This window comes from Mastomys coucha, unplaced genomic scaffold, assembly GCF_008632895.1.
Source record: "Mastomys coucha isolate ucsf_1 unplaced genomic scaffold, UCSF_Mcou_1 pScaffold18, whole genome shotgun sequence".
Classification (NCBI taxonomy): Eukaryota; Metazoa; Chordata; class Mammalia; order Rodentia; family Muridae; genus Mastomys; species Mastomys coucha.
The window spans coordinates 72,288,372-72,294,567 of NW_022196900.1; positions in this window are offsets into that span (position 1 = coordinate 72,288,372).

Genomic DNA, 6,196 nt, shown 5'->3' on the forward strand with positions numbered 1-6,196 from the left:
AAAAAAAAAAGGAAAGAAAGGAGAGGTGGGTGGATATCCAACAAGACACATTGAACCATTTCTGCCACATGGAAAGCACCAAGTGTTAGCTCCTGAGATCTTCAAGTTTCACCAGAGAAAGTCCCCAGAACTTGGGGACAAAGGAGACAGCCACCACAAAGTTGGAAGTCAATGAGTACAGAGAACGCAGTCAGTAAAGTGCTTGCCATGCAAGCATGAGAACCTCAGTCCAGTCCCAATCCCTTAGAGCTTGTTTTGTTTTGTTTTGTTTTGTTTTGAAGAAGCCAGGCATGGTGGTACACATCTGTAATCCCAGTGCAAGGAGGGGAGGACAGACCGGTCCTGGCCTCACTGGCCAGCTAGCACAGCTTACTTGTTGAGCTCTAGGCCAATAAATACTGTAAGGGTAAGGGACCCATTTCTAGACATAGATGTTAATGCTACAACTGATATATGAGAAAATGTTCAAAGCATTCAATACTAGAGACTTTTCATCTGCAGGATTTCTACACCTTAGCTCCACTGTGAAGATGAAGTAACTGAGGTACACGGCTGATTACATGGTGTGTCAGGCCTGGAACCCACAGTCAGACTCCAAGCCAATCTCTTCATTTTCTTCCTGCTATTCTGGGGATAGAATACCATGGCTATAAAGTGGTCAGGGAAAGTGTTGGCATCCACACTCTACAGACCAAGTGGGTGAAGTCAGGATCCCACGAGGCCAAACGACCTGGAATCCACCCAGGATTTGGTTGCCTCTGACAACTGGAGAATGGGGAAGCTCCAGGGAATAAGCTCTGCCCTGTTCCCAGCCCCTCTGGAGTCTTCTGGGGTGACATCAGTGGTATGAGGATTCCGATTCCTGTTATGGACCTAGCCCTGTGCTCTGCCCCACCCCCCTCCCAGGAGCCTTGTTCCTCAGTTCAAGTACTCCCAAAAGAAATCCGAAACTCAGAAATGGAACATGATGGGAAAGGTAGCTAAGAAGAAAGGGGACTCCTTCAGGCACCTGCCATTACTGCTTTCCACATAGCAAAAGATGACAAAAGGGGACACTCAGTGTTTGCGCCTAAGGTGCTGAAGGCTTTGCTTTCCCCACCAAGAAGCCCTGCCCAAACCCTTCTGTCCTGAATGAATAACAGAGTAGAGGACACCACCATAGCCACCCATCTCTATAACACAGCCCCAGGCAGACCTTTCTATACTGTTATTAACAAGTTCAGAACTGACCCCTGGAGGAATCTCAGAAAGATAGCTTTCAGCTCTGTGAGAGGGAAGCCTCACTAAGTCCCAGGCCCCCTTGGGAAACGTAATAATTTTCTAGTAAAGAAAATGTGTGACTAGGGGCTGGGAACTCTCCATGGAGAAGGGAGCTCTACCTCAAGCTGTCTCTGTTCTCTTTCCCCTTCCCTCCTTCTCTCTATGCCTTGCCTCCTGGCCTTTCACCTGTACTCTCTTCTTTACCATGCCAAGTCCTTTGGGGACCCTCCCTATCACTCAGAACATCCGGGGTTTGGATGGTAGCATCACCGTTCATTAGGGATGCTAATGCTCTGGAGATGAAGTCCACAGACCCTTATTTCAGTTCTAGCTAGCCCTTGATCTGCTCTGCGGCCTCAGGAAAACTCTGCTCATCTCTTGAGGTGTCAAATCATATTCACAGAATCCTTATCAGAAAGGTTACCGCCTGCCTCTACTAGGATTTGGAGCTGGAAGAAAAAGCAGCTTCTCCCATCTCTAAAAGAGGTGGGAAGAAGACATTCTGTATGACCAGCAAGACAGTTTCTGTTTCTTTCTTGACAAAGAGAAAACTGGAGTGAAGAGGCAAAAGGAAGAGCCAGATGATTGTTTTCTGCTGTTATAGCAAATACCTGAGATAAATCAGTTTATAAAACAAGAAGGTTCATTTGGTTCACAGTTTGGAAAACTTCAGTCCATTCTTCTGCTTTGGCCCTGAATCATGACGGCCATTACAGCAGAAGCACGAAACTGCTCACTCCCTGGCTGGAAAGCAAGAAGTAGAGAATAAAGCCAGACCTAATTGTTCCCCTTAGAGGGCCCAAAGATCTCCTACCAGACCTCACCTCTTAAATTCCCACTACCTCCCAACACTACTTAGGATCAAGTCTTTAACTCATGGGCCTTTGGGGGACACTTAAGGACTAAACTATAACAGAACTCAAGGAACAAAGAGGATGAAGAGAGACCTGAGACAGACAACCTCTCTTTCATGGGGAGAAAATCTGCAAGCAGATATTTCCATATCTGAGCATTACAACCTTGCCCTCTCCTGTGACTGCCAGTCAAGAATGGAGTGAGATAGGGGCTGATTTGCATGATCAAATAGAGGGAAGTGGCAAGCTCTGGAGCAGGGAAAGGTTGGGGAGGGTTGGGTTGCAAGAAGACCTTTGATACCAAGTAGGAAGTGCCTAGCTGTATCTGTGCTTTGAGTAGACAGGGAGAAAAGTTGAATCTGCCAGCCAGGGAGCAAAGGGAGACAGGAGGCTTCAAGCTGTGCTGAGTCCAACTAGAAGCCCTCCTCCCTCTGTGCTGGGGATGCTAGTGCAAGAGAGAAATCAAGCATGAGAGATAGGATGGGCACAGGGTGTGACTCCAGCTGCTGTTCACACAACCATCAACCCAGGCAAGCAGGCAGGCCACTGTTTTATGACACTGGAAAATAAAATTAATTTCAGAAATTCTTTTTTATGGTGGTTAATTGTAGGCTTGGGAAGAAGGTCTTCTGTCTCCCTCCCTCATTTCTGTCTTCCTCCCCACCCCCGTGTGTGTGTGTGTGTGTGTGTGTGTGTGTGTGTGTGTGTTTGTGTGTGTGTGTGTGTGTGTGTGTGTGTGTAGTGTGCATGTGTTCTGATGTGTACTGGAGTATGTGTTTAGTAATAGTATGTGTTCATAGATGTGTGTGTGTGTAGTGTGCATGTGTTCTGATGTGTACTGGAGTATATGTTTAGTAATAGTATGTGTTCATGGATGTGTGTGTGTGTGTAGTGTGCATGTGTTCTGATGTGTACTGAAGTATGTGTTTAGTAATAGTATGTGTTCATGGATGTGTGTGTGTGTGTGTGTAGTGTGCATGTGTTCTGATGTGTACTGAAGTATGTGTTTAGTAATAGTATGTGTTTATGGATGTGTGTGTGTGTAGTGTGCATGTGTTCTGATGTGTACTGGAGTATGTGTTTAGTAATAGTATGTGTTCATGGATGTGTGTGTGTGTGTGTGTGTAATATATGGTGTGTATGTGTGATGTGTTTGTGTGGTATGTGTGTGTAGTACATGTGTATATAATATGTGATGTGTTTGTGTGGTGTTCTACGTGTAGTCTGTATGTATTTGTAATGGTGTGTGGGATGGTGTATAATGTATTTGCATTTTGTAGTGTGGTATATGTGATGTGCTTGTATATAATGTGTGAGCATATGATGTGTTTGTGATGTGTGCATGTTGCATATGTGATATGTTTGTATATGTGATATGTGTATGTGATGTGTTTTTGTGTATGCATGTTCATGTGTGATGTTTGTATGTAGTGTGTGCGTGTGTGTGTCTGTCTGTCTGTCTGTGTGTATGTGTGTGTGTGGTGTATCTTTTCCTTTTTTTTTCACTTTTTTTCTCCCTGATAAGTCACAAAGAGGTATGGCATTTCTAACCTGAAAATCTAGTTCCTGACAAGGAAGGCTGGAGCATCATGGGATCTCCTGGTATCCCTCTTTGGCTTCCATTCACCTTGTAGCTCCTTGGAATGGTGGCAGGGAATAGTTGGATGTTTAGTGCCACACAAGCAGGACTTTGACCAAGGGCTAGGGAAGAGAATGCTTGAGATCAGAAAAACAGAAAAAAGACATATTCAGGGGAGGGTAGACAAGAAGGAAGGGCAGTATGAAAGAGTGCTAGAGAGGGGAGGGGGTAAGAAAGAAACCATGGAAGAGCCCTGGATTGGGAAAGCAGGGAGAAGTGAACCTAAGGGAGGGTGGAATAAGGAGATTGGACCACTGTAATCTGAAGGGCGAAGCAGAGGATAGCCGGGTCTCTGTGGCATGAGGAATGTCAACATGGAATTAGTCAGCACAGATGTGGACCAGAGGCCAACATGGGCCTAGAGACAGCACTTCTCAGACAGAAGCCTCCTCTGCCCTGAGAGATTTGAAATATGTCACGACCAGCCAGACTTCCCAAACTTGACAAGACAGACACTCCCCGCAGCCCATCCTAAGGTCCTCTAGGTTCAGTCAGTCTTGCGCTTGTCATCAGGGTCCCTGGGTCCTGGGCCTGGCCTTGGACTAGGCCTCAACTTTCCTTCTCTCCGCCACATTTTCCCAGTTCTATAATGGGATAATAAAAGTATTTTGATGGAAAGCATTTAGAGAGATGATGCAGGAGAAAACACCTAGAAAACAGGCTCCTTGGACCAGTTAGCTGCCACCCTACACACACCTACATCAGACATCAGGAAGTAGCTGCAGCTAAGGCTTCGGGAATATTCTACATGCAGACTGCAGGCTTGCCAATATCAACAGAGGGCCTTACAGCTGAGCTAGGAGGCAGAGGCTCAGGGACAGTACTCTGTGAACAGCCAAGAGCCACAGCAGCTTTAGAACAGAGAAGTGGCATGAGACAAAGTAAAACTGGATGCCCTGGGGCCAGTCTCATCCTTCTACTGAGCGTTAGTGTTCATATCCTTACAATGGGAAGATATAACCAGAGCCCAGAGTTGCCCCAGAAACTAAAGTAGGCACCTCTGTGATTCGGAGAGGTGAGGCATGAAGCCCAGTGCTGCTGGTGTCAGGACTTGGAGGAGAAAAGAGGAGAAGGCTATTCACTGGGCTTCCTGCCTTAGGTCTGGTCACAGAAACAGTATGACCCACATATCCCAGAGACCCTTCGGGTGCCACACTGGGATCCTCAAGAGGAATGTCTCTGCCAAGTCCTTTCAGCTCTTTTCTTCTCTGTATCAACCCCACATCAGCTACACCCCACTCGCATAAGAGTTTTTGAGATGTTTAGGCTTAGGTGTCATTGGCTCCCCTACATTCAGCAGCTTCTACCAAGGGACAACCGTACTTAGACTGTGACCTTGAGCTCTAAACAGGTGACCTGAAGGAGCAAGGCTGTAAAGTGGGATGTGCAGAGGCAGGCTGGCTTAGGCCCATCATTGCACAGAGAAGAGCCAATGAAGAGGAAGCCTTTGGGACGCTGCACATTTGAGGCATGGGCAGAAGTTTCAAAACCCTTAGGCTCCTCTTCCAGCCTTGACACATTGTAGCTCACCTAAATACCGAGCATGGAGTCAAGTTCTGATGTCCTCCTCAGCCTCAGAAACCCTTCTGCTCCTCAGAACCTGAGGCAGTGGAGCATCGTGCAGAGCATTGGAAGCTGGGAGCACATAGAACTTCGTTCACCCCACAGAGACAGTGTGGTGACACTGCTGTGCTCCCAGAGGAGTCTGGGAACAGAGAGAGCTGTGAGTAGCTCCTGCCTCAAGGGCTAGCCTGTCCTCAGGGAACAGGGATGCCATGGAGGGTCCATTTGCATCCTCTGTCTCCTTGCTGCCCACCTCCTCGTAGATTGGGGCACTCCCTAGACCTCTACAGACTGTCCAGGTAGTGTCTCCAAACATGTGTCCCATTTCCTCCCTGAAAACCAGGCTCCAGACACATAGAGCTACTGGGGGCCCCTGAACACACTGCTGGTCTCCCAGCTCCATCTTCCAGGCCCACTGTCTCTCCAGCTGGCTGCCCACTCTCCCTATTTCCAGCTGAAAGTTTTCTCCCTGCTGCGCACAGTCTAGCCGAACTCCTACCTCCCTGTTAGAAGTCTGCTCTGGCACTCCCCTCACACTTAGCGCGTCTTCTGAAGTTTCTGAACTTTCTGCACAACCAAGTCTCAGAATATGGTCTTCTATACAGCTAAGCGTTAAAATGTTGGTTTTTACTTTTTAAAGCAAAGCCCTGGGCCTGATTCATGTTTGCATTCCCTCAGTGACAAGCAAGTCTTTAGAAAAGGGAATATGTTTATTTTATTCATTTTAAACCTGAGGCAATGCACCATCCAGTATAAGTGTTAAATTATGTGCATCAGAATGAAAGCAGTGCCTGGAGTTGCAGATCAGTGGTAAAGCACTTAGTGTGTGTAAGACCCTGGGTTCCATCCCACTGAAAATAAGCAGATAAATAACAATACA